This window comes from Ranitomeya variabilis, chromosome 5 (genome assembly GCF_051348905.1).
Source record: "Ranitomeya variabilis isolate aRanVar5 chromosome 5, aRanVar5.hap1, whole genome shotgun sequence".
NCBI classification, from domain to species: Eukaryota; Metazoa; Chordata; class Amphibia; order Anura; family Dendrobatidae; genus Ranitomeya; species Ranitomeya variabilis.
Window position 1 is genome coordinate 684,240,609 of NC_135236.1, and position 17,165 is coordinate 684,257,773.

At 46.9% G+C, this 17,165-nt stretch overlaps 1 pseudogene; it reads right to left on the minus strand.

The window, feature by feature from the left end:
* Positions 1 to 17,165, minus strand: part of LOC143773515 (uncharacterized) — a 28,658-nt pseudogene that overhangs the window by 11,018 nt on the left and 475 nt on the right.

Here is a 17,165-nt window from a genome sequence, read left to right on the forward strand (position 1 = left end):
CACTATCACTATAATCCCCGATATCATTACTATCACTATAATCTCTGGTATCATTATCACTATAATCCCTGGTATCATTACTATCACTATAATCCCTGGTATTATCACTATAATCCCTGGTATCATTACTATCACTATAATCTCTGGTATTATCACTATAACTATAATCCCTGGTATCATTACTATCACTATAATCTCTGGTATTATCACTATCAATATAATCCCTGGTAACATTACTATCACTATAATCTCTGGTATTATCACTATTAATATAATCCCTGGTATCATTACTATCACTATGATCTCTGGTATTATCACTATCACCATAATCTCTGGTATTATCACTATCACTATAATCCCTGGTATTATCACTATCACTATAATCCCTGCTATTATCGATATCACTATAATCCCTGCTATTATCGATATCACTATAATCCCTGGTATCATTACTATCACTATAATCCCTGGTATTATCATTATCACTATAATCCCTGGTATCATTACCATCACTATAATCCCTAGTATTATCACTTTCACTATAATCCCTGGTATTATCACTATCACTATAATCCCTGGTATAATTACTATCACTATAATCCCTGGTATTATCACTATCACTATAATCTCTGGTATTATCACTATCACTATAATCCCTGGTATTATCACTATAATCCCTGGTATCATTACTATCACTATAATCTCTGGTATTATCACGATCAATATAATCCCTGGTAACATTACTATCACTATAATCTCTGGTATTATCACTATTAATATAATCCCTGGTATCATTACAATCACCATAATCTCTGGTATTATCACTATCACTATAATCCCTGGTATTATCACTATCACTATAATACCTGCTATTATTGATATCACTATAATACCTGGTATCATTACTATCACTATAATCCCTGGTATTATCATTATCACTATAATCCCTGGTATCATTATCATCACTATAATCCTTGGTATTATCACTATAATCCCTAGTATTATCACTTTCACTATAATCCCTTGTATCATTATTATCACTATAATCCCTGGTATTATCACTATCACTATAATCCCCAATATCATTACTATCACTATAATCTCTGGTATCATTATCACTATAATCCCTGGTATTATCACTATCACTATAATCCCTGGTATTATCACTATCACTATAATACCTGGTATCATTATCACTATAATCCCTGGTATTATCACTATCACTATAATCCCTGGTATCATTACTATCACTATAATCTCTAGTATTATCACTATCACTATAATCCCTGGTTTTATCACAATCACTGGTATCATTACTATCACTATAATATCTGGTATTATCACTATCAATATAATCCCTGGTATCATTACTATCACTATAATCCCTGGTATTATCACTATCACTATAATCCCTGGTATCATTACATCACTATAATCCCTAGTATTATCACTTTCACTATAATTCCTTGTTTCATTACTATCACTATAATCCCTGGTATTATCACTATCAATATAATCCCTGGTATTATCACTATCATCCCTGGTATTACTATCACTATCATCCCTGATATCATTACTATCACTATAATCCCAGGTATCATCACTAGGACTATAATCCCTCGTATTATCACTATAATCCCTGATATCGTTACTATCACTATAATCCCTGGTTTTATCACAATCACTATAATCACTGGTATCATTACTATCACTATAATATCTGGTATTATCACTATCAATATAATCCCTGGTATCATTACTATCACTATAATCCCTGGTATTATCACTATCACTATAATCCCTGGTATCATTACATCACTATAATCCCTAGTATTATCACTTTCACTATAATTCCTTGTTTCATTACCATCACTATAATCCCTGGTATTATCACTATCAATATAATCCCTGGTATTATCACTATCATCCCTGGTATTACTATCACTATCATCCCTGATATCATTACTATCACTATAATCCCAGGTATCATCACTAGGACTATAATCCCTGATATCGTTACTATCACTATAATCCCTGGTATCATTACTATCACTATAATCCCTGGTATCATCACTATCACTATAATCTCTTGTATTATCACTATCACTATAATCCCCAATATCATTACTATCACTATAATCTCTGGTATCACTATCACTATAATCCCTGGTATTATCACTATCACTATAATCCCTGGTATTATCACTATCACTATAATCCCTGGTATTATCACTATAATCCCTGGTATTATCACTATCACTATAATCCCTGGTATTATCACTATCACTATAATCCCTGGTATCATTACTATGACTATAATCCCTGGTATTATCACTATAATCCCTGATATCGTTACTATCACTATAATCCCTGGTATTATCACCATCACTATAATCCCTGGTATTTTCACTATCACTATAATCCCTGGTATTATCACTATAATACCTGGTATCATTATCACTATAATCCCTGGTATTATCACTATCACTATAATCCCTGGTATCATTACTATCACTATAATCCCTGGTATCATTACAATCACTATAATCCCTGGTATCATTACTATCACTATAATCCATGGTATTATCACTATCACTATAATCCCTGGTATCATTACCATCACTTTAGTCCCTGGTATTATCACTATAATCCCTGGTATCATTACTATCACTATAATCCCTGGTATTATCACTATCACTATAATCCCTGGTATTTTCACTATCACTATAATCCCTGGTATTATCACTATAATATCTGGTATCATTATCACTATAATCCCTGGTATTATCACTATCACTATAATCCCTGGTATCATTACTATCACTATAATCCCTGGTATCATTACAATCACTATAATCCCTGGTATTATCACTATAATCCCTGGTATCATTACTATCACTATAATCCACGGTATTATCACTATCACTATAATCCCTGGTATCATTACCATCACTTTAGTCCCTGGTATTATCACTATAATCCCTGGTATCATTACTATCACTATAATCCATGGTATTATCACTATCACTATAATCCCTGGTATCATTACCATCACTTTAGTCCCTGGTATTATCACTATAATCCCTGGTATCATTACCATCACTATAATCCCTGGTATTATCACTATAATTCCTGGTATCATTACTATCACTATAATCCATGGTATTATCACTATCACTATAATCCCTGGTATCATTACCATCACTTTAGTCCCTGGTATTATCACTATAATCCCTGGTATTATCACTATCACTATAATCCCTGGTATCATTATCACTATAATCCTTAGTATTATCACCATCATCAGCCCATCTCTCTTTTGCCCCCTCTCATTGTCTCACTGATTTATAGCCGCCGTCCGTCTTCTCCTTGTTCCATCGTCTCGTGTTGAATCTTGTTACTTATTTTTAGACAATCAGAATCCGGATATAATCCCAGTTTTAATAGCTGCCACTTCCCACAATGCATCATTTCCAGCAGGCGAAGTCAGAGGACTGTGCACACCTGACATCCAGGAGACAAAAGGGAAGAGCAGCCACAACGACACTCCAGAGCTGAACTCTGCCAGCAACCCCTGCCTGCTGGGGACCGTCTCTGCTGAGCTGCATGTACGGAGGCAGATTGCTCCATTTCCACTGCAGTCTATGGGAGATCGGGGTCAGGCTGATGTGGTGTCAGGGGTCCCGTAATCCCAACAGCTGGACCCTTTAATATTAACGAGTCACGTGACGGCGCGTTCTTTCACCATGTCAGGACGGCGTGCACACTAGTGACGGTGTAGAGGCGTCTGTGCGCCGTCACTTCGCCCGCGGATATGTTACTTTGGACCTATATTTAAAAAGCAATTAAACACTTTATCCACAGAAAACAAAAGAGCATCAGCGGCATTAACAGCGAGCGCGCCAGAAGCCGCAGCGCACCCCGCTCCGCTGCTCCGCCTGCCGCAGGCCGGCTCCTCACAATCACAGACTGCGCGCAGCGATGAAGGCCGAGAATTGCATTTCCACAAATTGTTGATGTTCTGTAAACAAGTAGAAGGAACCTGCTAAAAACTAATTACTCGCCTTTTCTTATTTATTATATGTTAAGAAACCGCCTAATAAACTAATTGTTTGCCACAATTCTCATCCTTACGTTTCCCTGGAACTTGGAGATTAAATCCCAGCAATGCGCCATCATTCCCCCATATTTCACATGTTCTATCCTAATTTATTACTTTTATTTTTGATATTTTATTACAATCAATTTAGGAATTTTGTGTTCTGTGTTTTAGTTTGCAGCATTTTTTACCTTTTTTTATGGCTAATATATTGACAAAATTCTATATATATTAAATATATTATTCCCATTCCTAGATTTTACCATTGTTTTCAATAATTTATGTCTATTTTATTATAATATTATGTATTATCTTCGATTGTTTTTACTAATTCATGGATCGTTGTGATCTCATCACTGAAATATCAAATTATTTTATTTCACTAATTCTGATTGATGTAATGACCGTTCTCTGCACTATGAACAGGCGATCGTCACAGTCACACCCCAAAGACTCGTCACAGAAGGCCACACCCCAATGACTCGTCACAGACGGCCACACCCCAATGACTCATCACAGACGGCCACACCCCAAAGACTCTTCACAGTCAGTCACACCCCAAAGACTCGTCACAGAATATTGGCCTCCCAGCAGCACAGAGTGTTTCAGGGGAGGAATGATACAGAATATTGGCCTCCTAGCAGCACAGAGTGTTTCAGGAGAGGAATGATACAGAATATTGGCCTCCCAGCAGCACAGAGTGTTTCAGGAGAAATGTTATGGCGGCTGTCTCTCTGGATATAAGTCATGTTTGCTTTTCATGTTCTGACTCTCAGAAGAGGCACACGCCGGATAATCTGGAGGGATCTCCGCAGGTTCTGCACAAAGCTGAGATCTCGCAGCGACAGATAATCCAGGTATCCGCCGAGCCATGGAGGATTATCAGCGACTCAATGACTAATTAGTGACTTCCTACAAGACGATAATTACAAGAACCGAGCAAAGACACCGCAAAGATCACACGAGACATCGGCCACAGGCACAGAACAAAACACCCCAATCATGGAACACGTCCTATAGATAAAGACCAGCGGCATCGTGTGTGAACGAGGCCAGAGAGGAGCAGAGGCACGGAGATGGATGGAGAGAGACACGAGACATGATTAATAGACAGATAATAGATACAAAGATAATAGATAGATAATAGATACAAAGATGATAGATAATAGATAGAAAGATGATAGATAATAGATAGATAATAGATACAAAGATAATAGATAATAGATACATACATAATAGATAGATAATTGATACAAAGATAATAGATAGATAATAGATAGATAATAGATACATAATAGATATACAGGTCCTTCTCAAAAAATTAGCATATAGTGTTAAATTTCATTATTTACCATAATGTAATGATTACAATTAAACTTTCATATATTATAGATTCATTATCCACCAACTGAAATTTGTCAGGTCTTTTATTGTTTTAATACTGATGATTTTGGCATACAACTCCTGAAAACCCAAAAAACCTGTCTCAATAAATTAGCATATTTCACCCGGCCAATCAAATAAAAGTGTTTTTTAATAACAAACAAAAAAACCATCAAATAATAATGTTCAGTTATGCACTCAATACTTGGTCGGGAATCCTTTGGCAGAAATGACTGCTTCAATGCGGCGTGGCATGGAGGCAATCAGCCTGTGACACTGCTGAGATGTTATGGAGGCCCAGGATGCTTCAATAGCGGCCTTAAGCTCATCCAGAGTGTTGGGTCTTGCGTCTCTCAACTTTCTCTTCACAATATCCCACAGATTCTCTATGGGGTTCAGGTCAGGAGAGTTGGCAGGCCAATTGAGCACAGTAATACCATGGTCAGTAAACCATTTACCAGTGGTTTTGGCACTGTGAGCAGGTGCCAGGTCGTGCTGAAAAATGAAATCTTCATCTCCATAAAGCATTTCAGCCGATGGAAGCATGAAGTGCTCCAAAATCTCCTGATAGCTAGCTGCATTGACCCTGCCCTTGATGAAACACAGTGGACCAACACCAGCAGCTGACATGGCACCCCACACCATCACTGACTGGGTACTTGACACTGGACTTCAGGCATTTTGGCATTTCCTTCTCCCCAGTCTTCCTCCAGACTGTGGCACCTTGATTTCCGAATGACATGCAAAATTTGCTTTCATCAGAAAAAAGTACTTGGGACCACTTAGCAACAGTCCAGTGCTGCTTCTCTGTAGCCCAGGTCAGGCGCTTCTGCCGCTGTTTACCTGGGGAATGCGGCACCTGTAGCCCATTTCCTGCACACGCCTGTGCACGGTGGCTCTGGATGTTTCCACACCAGACTCAGTCCACTGCTTCCTCAGGTTCCCCAAGGTCTGGAATCGGTCCTTCTCCACAATCTTCCTCAGGGTCCGGTCACCTCTTCTCGTTGTACAGCGTTTTCTGCCACATTGTTTCCTTCCAACAGACTTACCATTGAGGTGCCTTGATACAGCACTCTGGGAACAGCCTATTTGTTGAGAAATTTCTTTCTGGGTCTTACCCTCTTGCTTGAGGGTGTCAATGATGGCCTTCTTGACATCTGTCAGGTCGCTAGTCTTACCCATGATGGGGGTTTTGAGTAATGAACCAGGCAGGGAGTTTTTAAAAGCCTCAGGTATCTTTTGCATGTGTTTAGAGTTAATTAGTTGATTCAGAAGATTAGGGTAATAGGTCGTTTAGAGAACCTTTTCTTGATATGCTAATTTATTGAGACAGGTTTTTTGGGTTATCAGGAGTTGTAGGCCAAAATCATCAGTATTAAAACAATAAAAGACCTGACAAATTTCAGTTGGTGGATAATGAATCTATAATATATGAAAGTTTAATTGTAATCATTACATTATGGTAAATAATGAAATTTAACACTATATGCTAATTTTTTGAGAAGGACCTGTATAGATAGATAATAGATACAAAGATAATAGATAATAAATAGATAGATAATAGATGATAATAAATAGATAATAGATAGATAAAAGATAGATAATAGATATAAAGATAATAAATAGATAATAGATAGATAATAGATACGTAGAATGTCAGTCCACAAGGACAGGGTCCTCTCCCCTCTGTACCAGTCTGTCATTGTAAATTTGTTTACTGTAAGTGATATCTATAACCCTGTATGTAACCCCTTCTCATGTACAGCACCATGGAATTAATGGTGCTATATAAATAAATAATAATAATAGATAAAAGATGATAGCTAATAGATAGCTAATATATAGATAATAGAGAGGAGCAGAGACACGGAGATGGATGGAGAGAGATAAGGGGCATGATTAATAGACAGATAACAGATAATAGACTAGCTGTTTCCAGCCAGCTAACGCTCGGCACGCTCATTGCTATCCAATTAACACTGCTGATGATTATGCAATTAAATGTACGTTTACCTTGGCTGAAGTGGTTGAATTACATAGAAAAGAAGTGCTGCGTGTGGTAATGTGGGGGGGGGGGGGTAGGAGCCTCGTGTGGTAATGTGTGGGGACGCAGCCGCGTGTGGTAATGTGTGGGGACAGAGACTCGTGTGGTAATGTGAGGGGATGGAGCCTCGTGTGGTAATGTGTGGGGACGCAGCCGCGTGTGGTAATGTGTGGGGACAGAGCCTCATGTGGTAATGTGTGTGAGGACGGAGCCTCTTGTGGTAATGTGGGGGGAGGAACTTCATGTGGTAATGTGTGGGGACAGAGCCTCGTGTGGTAATGTGTGAGGACGGAGCCTCGTGTGGTAATGTGTGAGGACGGAGCCTCGTGTGGTAATGTGTGGGGACGGAGCCTCGTGTGGTAATGTGTGAGGACGGAGCCTCTTGTGGTAATGTGTGGGGAGGAACTTCATGTGGTAATGTGTGAGGACAGAGCCTCGTGTGGTAATGTGTGAGGACAGAGCCTCGTGTGGTAATGTGTGGGGACAGAGCCTCGTGTGGTAATGTGTGAGGACGGAGCCTCGTGTGGTAATGTGTGAGGACGGAGCCTCGTGTGGTAATGTGTGGGGACGGAGCCTCGTGTGGTAATGTGTGAGGACGGAGCCTCTTGTGGTAATGTGGGGGGAGGAACTTCATGTGGTAATGTGTGAGGACAGAGCCTCGTGTGGTAATGTGTGGGGACGGAGCCTCGTGTGGTAATGTGGGGGGAGGAACTTCATGTGGTAATGTGTGGGGACGGAGCCTCGTGTGGTAATGTGTGCGGACAGAGCCTCGTGTGGTAATGTGTGGGGACGGAGCCTCATGTGGTAATGTGTGGGGACGGAGCCTCATGTGGTAATGTGTGGGAATGGATCCTCGTGTGGTAATGTGTGGGGACGGAGCCTCGTGTGGTAATGTGGGGACGGAGCCTCGTGTGGTAATGTGTGGGGATGGAGCCTCGTGTGGTAATGTGTGGGGACAGAGCCTCGTGTGGTAATGTGGGGACGGAGCCTCGTGTGGTAATGTATGGGGACGGAGCCTCGTGTGGTAATGTGTGGGGACGCAGCCGCGTGTGGTAATGTGTGGGGACAGAGCCTCGTGTGGTAATGTGAGGGGATGGAGCCTCGTGTGGTAATGTGTGGGGACGGAGCCTCGTGTGGTAATGTGTGGGGACGCAGCCACGTGTGGTAATGTGTGGGGACGCAGCCACGTGTGGTAATGTGTGGGGACAGAGCCTCATGTGGTAATGTGTGTGAGGACGGAGCCTCTTGTGGTAATGTGGGGGGAGGAACTTCATGTGGTAATGTGTGGGGACAGAGCCTCGTGTGGTAATGTGTGAGGACGGAGCCTCGTGTGGTAATGTGTGAGGACGGAGCCTCGTGTGGTAATGTGTGAGGACGGAGCCTCGTGTGGTAATGTGTGGGGACGGAGCCTCCTGTGGTAATGTGTGAGGACGGAGCCTCTTGTGGTAATGTGGGGGGAGGAACTTCATGTGGTAATGTGTGAGGACAGAGCCTCGTGTGGTAATGTGTGGGGACGGAGCCTCGTGTGGTAATGTGGGGGGAGGAACTTTGTGTGGTAATGTGTGGGGACGGAGCCTCGTGTGGTAATGTGGGGGGAGGAACTTCGTGTGGTAATGTGTGGGGACGCAGCCTCGTGTGGTAATGTGTGGCGATGGAGCCTCGTGTGGTAATGTGTGAGTACGGAGCCTAGAGTGGTAATGTGTGGGGACGGAGCCTCTTGTGGTAATGTGTGAGGACAGAGCCTCGTGTGGTAATGTGTGGGGACGGAGCCTCGTGTGGTAATGTGTGAGGACGGAGCCTCTTGTGGTAATGTGTTGGGAGGAACTTCATGTGGTAATGTGTGGGGACGCAGCCTCGTGTGGTAATGTGTGGGGACGGAGCCTCGTGTGGTAATGTGGGGGGTAGGAGCCTCGTGTGGTAATGTGTGGGGACGCAGCCGCGTGTGGTAATGTGTGGGGACGGAGCCTCGTGTGGTAATGTGAGTACGGAGCCTCGAGTGGTAATGTGTGGGGATGGAGCCTCTTGTGCTAATGTGTGGGGATGGAGCATCGTGTGGTAATGTGTGGGGATGGAGCCTCGTGTGCTAATGTGTGGGGACAGAGCCTCGTGTGGTAATGTGTGAGGACGGAGCCTCGTGTGGTAATGTGTGAGGACGGAGCCTCGTGTGGTAATGTGTGGGGACGGAGCCTCTTGTAATGTGTGAGGACGGAGCCTCTTGTGGTAATGTAGGGGGAGGAACTTCATGTGGTAATGTGTGAGGACAGAGCCTCGTGTGGTAATGTGTGGGGACGGAGCCTCGTGTGGTAATGTGGGGGGATGGAGCCTCGTGTGGTAATGTGGGGGGAGGAACTTCGTGTGGTAATGTGTGGGGACGCAGCCTCGTGTGGTAATGTGCGGGGATGGAGCCTCGTGTGGTAATGTGTGGGGATGGAGCTTCATGTGGTAATGTGTGGGGACGGAGCCTCGTGTGGTAATGTGCGGGGACGGAGCCTTGTGTGGTAATGTGGGGGGCGGAGTCTTGTGCGATCATGTGTGGGGACAGAGCCTCGTGTGGTAATGTGTGGGGATGGAGCCTTGTGTGGTAATGTGTGGGGACGGAGCCTCATGTGGTAATGTGGGGGGGCAGGATTATGCGTGATGTGTTTGGTGGCGGGATTATGCGTGGTGATGTGGTGGGGGGGCGGGATTATGTGTGGTGATGTGGTGGGGGGCGGGATTATGCGTGATGTGGTGGGGGCGGGATTATGTGTGGTGATGGCGGGATTATGCGTGTTGATGTGTTTGGTGGCGGGATTATGTGTGGTGATGTGGTGGGGGGCGGGATTATGTGTGGTGATGTGGTGGGGGTGGGATTATGTGTGGTGTGGGCGGGATTATGCGTGTTGATGTGTTTGGTGGCGGGATTATGCGTGGTGATGTGTTTGGTGGCGGGATTGTGTGTGGTAATGTGGTGGGGGCAGGATTATGTGTGGTGATGTGTGGGGGCGGAGCTACTGTGCAGGGGGCGGGATTAGCGAGTAATCACGATGCCTCATATATATAGATAATAGATATATAATAGATGATAGATAATAGATAATATAGATTTTTCACTCGTCCTATCCTTGTTAGCATTAACCCCTTACTGTTTTTTCTTTTCACCTCATTAATTTTTAGGAGATAATGAGAATTTTGGTGAATATTTTCTAATTACTTTTCAGCCATGTTCACACTGCGTCTCTTTTAATGCGCTTTTCACCACTCGTCCTTTCCTCTCGGAGTGTTCTTTGCTACGTTTGTCTCCGGCAGTGTTCCTTGTCAGTATTTTGGGGATCTCCTGACTTTTGTTAGAATCCATCATGCTTTTATTCCAGGGTAACGCACCTACATCTCCCCGGCGCCGTCTTATTAGCGCCCCTCGTTACCTGGTGTGTAAAGTACTGAGCGTCGTCCTAGTGGAAAGCGCCAGCAGATTGGACGCGTCACTTCGGTGAATTGTTTGGTGTCTTTGAAAAGCTGAAGTGTAAAGATCAGTGAAGAGCGAGGCGTCACTCTACACAATCACATGGGATCATTTTTTAGCTTTTCTTTAGATCCTTTCAGCTAAAAAAATGGCAGAAAAAAGTACAGTGTGAACAGATCCTTCCAGGCCGGTCACCAGGCATGTGAGCCCTCTCCACTACCCTAGAAGAGCAAGTCGGCATTAACCCCTTACAGGGCTGTTCCCATGTCACACACAGACCATTAACTACTAGAAAAGCCCCCATCCTGACATCTACAGACGAGGATGAAGCCGGGACCCCCAGTCAGGGGAGCTGCTCGCACGGAACACGATGGAGACGGAATGTTGGGGGTTATTATTTATTTTCAAACTAAGAAGTTGTAACATTGTATCTCCATGTGCAACAAAGAGGGAAAGGAGAGAGGGGCCGCCGCAGACACCGTGCGCACTCACCGTAACGCAGCATTTATCTCACTGGTGCCCACCGGCCACGACAAGGCGATCTCTTCAGATTGGATCCTAACCTAATATGTATCAGACTTCTCCTAGTCCACAGGATTACAACCGGAAAGGGCGGCACTAACTAGAAACAGCTTTGTCTCTCTTCAGACGTTGCGTTTTGTTTCTTTGCTGGTTTTTTTAATGCAACTTAAAAGCTGCTCTTCACAGCACCAATAATAGATTTCAGAAAGCTCCGGCCATCCCTCGGCCTTGTTTTCCTGACTACATTTGAGAGCCTCACCGTGTCAATTCTTTCAGCGCTTTTACAGCAGTTTTTTCCACCAAAAAGCAATGAGAAAGAAAAAAAGTTTTTAAAAAAAAATCTATTTTGCGTTTCCTGGCAATTATGAAGCATTTTTGGTGAAAAAAAATAACTTTCTTAAGCATAAACTGTAGACAAAACTTGTGTGTAATCAACCGAAACGCTGCAGAAAAAGCGACAAAAATACCAAGAAAAATCACAACATCGGGAACTATGAAGGCAGAGAGAGAGAAAAAGACAATGAAAAATCAGTGCGTGTGAACAAGGGCGTACCTAAGAATCAGTCACCGACAGCGCTGGAGTCAGAGGCGCCCAACCCCCACACACGGACCCGTCCCTTACTGCATCATCTGCTCTCTGGAGTCAGCCAAACCACTACAGATCTGTACCGGACAATAGGGGCAGCACCACCCCACAAATGCCCAAAGTCACAAAATGTCTGTGACAGAAAGGTGTCCTACCCCAGAAAACTGCCGAAGAGACGACGTGGACTACAGGAAGACAAGCGGCCACTCTCTAGTCACCTCCAGAGTGCGCTCACTATTCTGCTGTTATATCATGTATTATCCTCCAGAGCTGCACTCACTATTCTGCTGTTACATCGTGTCTTATCCTCCAGAGCTGCACTCACTATTCTGCTGTTACATCGTGTCTTATCCTCCGGTCACCTCCAGAGCTGCACTCACTATTCTGCTGTTACATTATGTCTTATCCTCCGGTCACCTCCAGAGCTGCACTCACTATTCTGCTGTTACATTATGTCTTATCCTCCGGTCACCTCCAGAGCTGCACTCACTATTCTGCTGTTACATTATGTCTTATCCTCCGGTCACCTCCAGAGCTGCACTCACTATTCTGCTGTTACATCGTGTCTCATCCTCCGGTCACCTCCAGAGCTGCACTCACTATTCTGCTGTTACATCGTGTCTTATCCTCCAGTCACCTCTAGAGCTGCACTCACTATTCTATTACATCATGTCTTATCCTCCAGTCACCTCCAGAGCGGCAGTCACTATTCTGCTGTTACATTGTGTCTTATCCTCCAGTCACCTCCAGAGCTGCTCTCACTATTCTGCTGTTACATTGTGTCTTATCCTCCAGTCACCTCCAGAGCTGCTCTCACTATTCTGCTGTTACATTGTGTCTTATCCTCCAGTCACCTCCAGAGCGGCACTCACTATTCTGCTGTTACATTGTGTCTTATCCTCCAGTCACCTCCAGAGCTGCTCTCACTATTCTGCTGTTACATTGTGTCTTATCCTCCAGTCACCTCCAGAGCTGCACTCACTATTCTGCTGTTACATCGTGTCTTATCCTCCAGTCACCTCCGGAGCTGCGTCCAGGGCTGTGCTCATTACTGTGAGTAGCACATGACTTATATAGATACATATTTGACATTTCTGATCACTTTTGGGAAGTTGATTTTCTCTGTGGACGCAGCGGATCGACCAATGGGTGAACGGGGCTCAATGATTGGGTCGTCAGCAGCGCAATCTCTGTTCAGCGTTTTCCATCCTGACAGGCGGCGGATGAGTCACAGACGAGGATGCGTCACCGGGAACAGGACGTGATCTCCTCCTCTTCATATTAGCAGATTGGACTTTTAATTACTCACAGTAAGAAGAGATGTCAGGAAGCCTCTATAGAGCGTATCCCACTACGGCCGCCGTCCCCGCTCAGCACAACTTACAATCTGTGGATTTATGTCAGAAGATCAGAGAAGAATAGCAGACTTTAAAGGGAAAACATAGATTCAACGGGAAGCTCCGCCCTGACCCCACCCACGCACATCCTAGGGTATCAAGCTCCGCCCCTGCTCAACTCCATGTCTGCCTCAATTGTCTCTGTATAGTGCCGCTTATAATAGTGCAGATGCCGATATCAGTCACACAGAAAAGTCTGTGGAGGCTCCAACTACTAAGGGTGCAAGAAGGAAGAAGAGACCCCTCAAGGAGCAAGCTGCCTCTCCAGTGACGGCTGATAACAGGGAGTAATAGATAAGTCTCCTCCCCCAGTAATGGCTGATAACAGGGAGTAATAGATTGTAGTCACGTTTTGTACACTTAGCCACTGGATGTACACTGGTGGACACTGCAGGGGCAGGTACTGTAGGGGAGGACACTATGGGGCAGCTCTGCAGGGGTGGACATGACGGGCAGGCACTGTAGGGGTGGACACTATGGGGCAGACGCTGCAGGGGTGGACAGTACAGAGCAGCTCCGCAGGGGTGGACATGACAGGCAGAACACTGCAGGGTTGGACACTATGGGGAGAAGCTGAAGGAGTGGACAGTACAGGGAAGACACAGCAGGGGTGGACACTAGGGACAGACACTGCAGGGGTGGACACTACGGGGCAGACACTGCAGTGGTGGAGACAATGGGGCAGGCACTGCAGGGGTGGACACGACAGGCAGGCATGGCAGGGGTAGACACTATGGGGCAGACACTGCAGGGGTAGACACTATGGGGCAGACACTGCAGGGGTGGACACAGTGGGGCAGACACTGCAGGGGTGGACACAGTGGGGCAGACACTGTTAGGGTGGACAGTATGGGGCAGGCACTGCAGGGGTGGACACAATGGGGCGGACACTGCAGGGGGAGACACTACGGGGTGGACACGATGGGCAGGCACTGCAGGGGTGGACACAATGGGGCAGACACTGCAGGGGTGGACACGACGGGCAGGCACTGCAGGGGTAGACACTATGGGGCAGACACTGCAGGGGTGGACAGTACAGGGCAGACACTGCAGGGGTGGACACAATGGGGCAGACACTAAGGGTGGACAGTATGGGGCAGGCACTGCAGGGGTGGACACAATGGGGCGGACACTGCAGGGGGAGACACTACGGGGTGGACACGATGGGCAGGCACTGCAGGGGTGGACACAATGGGCGGGCACTGCAGGGGTGGACACAATGGGGCAGGCACTGCAGGGGGAGACACTACGGGGCGGACACTGCAGGGGGAGGCACTACGGGGCAGACACTGCAGGGGGAGGCACTACGGGGTGGACACGATGGGCAGGCACTGCAGGGGGAGACACTACTGGGCAGACACTGCAGGGGGAGACACGATGGGCAGGCACTGCAGGGGGGAGACACTACGGGGCGGACACTGCAGGGGGAGACACTACGGGGCAAACACGATGGGCAGGCACTGCAGGGGGGAGACACTACGGGGCGGACACTGCAGGGGGAGACACTACGGGGCAGACACGATGGGCAGGCACTGCAGGGGGGAGACACTACGGGGCGGACACTGCAGGGGGAGACACTACGGTGCAGACACGATGGGCAGGCACTGCAGGGGTGGACACTACAGCTGGGAGGATACGTCGTGTTACGAGACACAGCTGAACAGCTGACAGTTTCTGCCTTTGGGCCACAATCACATTACTTCATCCATTGCCCAGTTGGAACTTTAGAGGCCAAAGAAACGTTCTGCCCCATAGTGAGTATACTGGGGGACCCCAATCAGCCCCTTCCCCACTGGCACTGTAATGTACCAGCCTATGCAGCACAGGTCTGGGGGATGGGAAGCTGTGGGGCTGTCCCAGGGGGCGCTGTCCTTATATAATGTGTCACCAGAACGTGTAAAGCGGGGGGCTACGGACGTTATCTCCGTACATCACCGCGATTGTTTCGGGGGTCACCTTTTCTTCCAGAAGACAGAATAGAAAAACAAACATGTGATTTTGCGCTGACTCCTCGGTCGCTTCCTCCACATTGTTCAGCTGGCGATATCCACATTCTCCTCGCCGCGTCCTCGCAGGTTCAAGGTCTGCAGAATGGACGTAGGACGCGAATGTCAGCAGCTGAAGAATAAACCTGGAGATGGAAGGAAAAACAGGCGCAGAATTATTACCGCGCACCCAAGACCAGACAGGCGACATTGTGTACCCGAAGCCTCAGCGTCACATCATGTGGCAGGCGGAACGCAGCAACGGACCTTCTCCATTAGCTCTTCACCACTTGTGCGGAAACGATCCCGTCTACCCCAGAGACTGGACGCCTGATGCCCACCTACTACTTCTCATACAGGCAGGTCTGTTACAAAGTATCCAGCGCTAAAGAGACACAAAGCAGAAGATTCACCATGTAGGAAGAAACAGCAATCAAACAACCGAAGCTCCGCAGCCGAATCGCGGGAAATCTCACGGTTTTATTCCGTTTGAGAATGTTGCAGTGACATTAAAAATGCAGCAAGAAACAGCGCAGATCAGACACAGCGCTGGGGAAAGTGTCGGCTCTTTAATCCCGCTGCTCCGCAGTGTAGTAAATCCATCACAAGGTTTCAGAGATGTCGGCCTTTTCATTAAGTGCTGTTAGTGTTCCTCTGGGGCGCGACTTTCACCTCTCTCCATTATTACCCTGAGGGCAACTCCCCTTTGTTAAAGATTACAAAAATAAAAACTCTGATATCTCTCGAGCCGCGGAGAAGATTCTTTACAAACAGGAACAAACAAGCTGAATGCACAGGGGGAGAAGTGGGAATAAAGTAAGAGCAACCACTGCCTGCTGCTGACCCGGAGACCCTGCCGACCCGGTGACCCTGCCGATCCAGAGACACTGCTGACCTGGAGACCCTGCCGACCCGGAGACGCTGCCGATCCAGAGACGCTGCTGACCTGGAGACCCTGCCAACCCGGTGACTCTGCCAACCCAGGGACCCTGCCGACCCGGAGACGCTGCCGATCCAGAGACCTTGCTAACCCGGTGACCCTGCCGACCCGGAGACCCTGCCGATCCAGAGACGCTGCTGACCTGGAGACCCTGCCAACCCGGTGACTCTGCCAACCCAGGGACCCTGCCGACCCGGAGACGCTGCCGATCCAGAGACCTTGCTAACCCGGTGACCCTGCCGACCCGGAGACCCTGCCGATCCAGAGACGCTGCTGACCTGGAGACCCTGCCAAGCCGGTGACCCTGCCGACCCGGAGACGCTGCCGACCCGGAGACGCTGCTGATCTGGAGACCCTGCCGATCCAGAGACGCTGCTGACCTGGAGACCCTGCCAACCCGGAGACGCTGACGATCCAGAGACCTTGTCGACCCGGTGACCCTGCCGATCAAGAGACGCTGCTGACCAGTTGACCCTGCCGACCCGGAGACGCTGCCGATCCAGACACGCTGCCGACACGGAGACGCTGCCGACCCGGCGACCCTGCCGACCAGGAGATCCTGCCAACCCGGTGACCCTGCCAATCCGGAGACCCTGCCGACCCGGAGATGCTGCCGACCCCGTGACCTTGCTGATCCGGAGACGCTGCCGACCCGGTGACCCTGCCGACCCGGTGACGCTGCCGATCTGGCGACCCTGCCGACCAGGAGATCCTGCCAACCTGGTGACCCTGCCAATCCGGAGACCCTGCCGACCCGGAAACAGTGC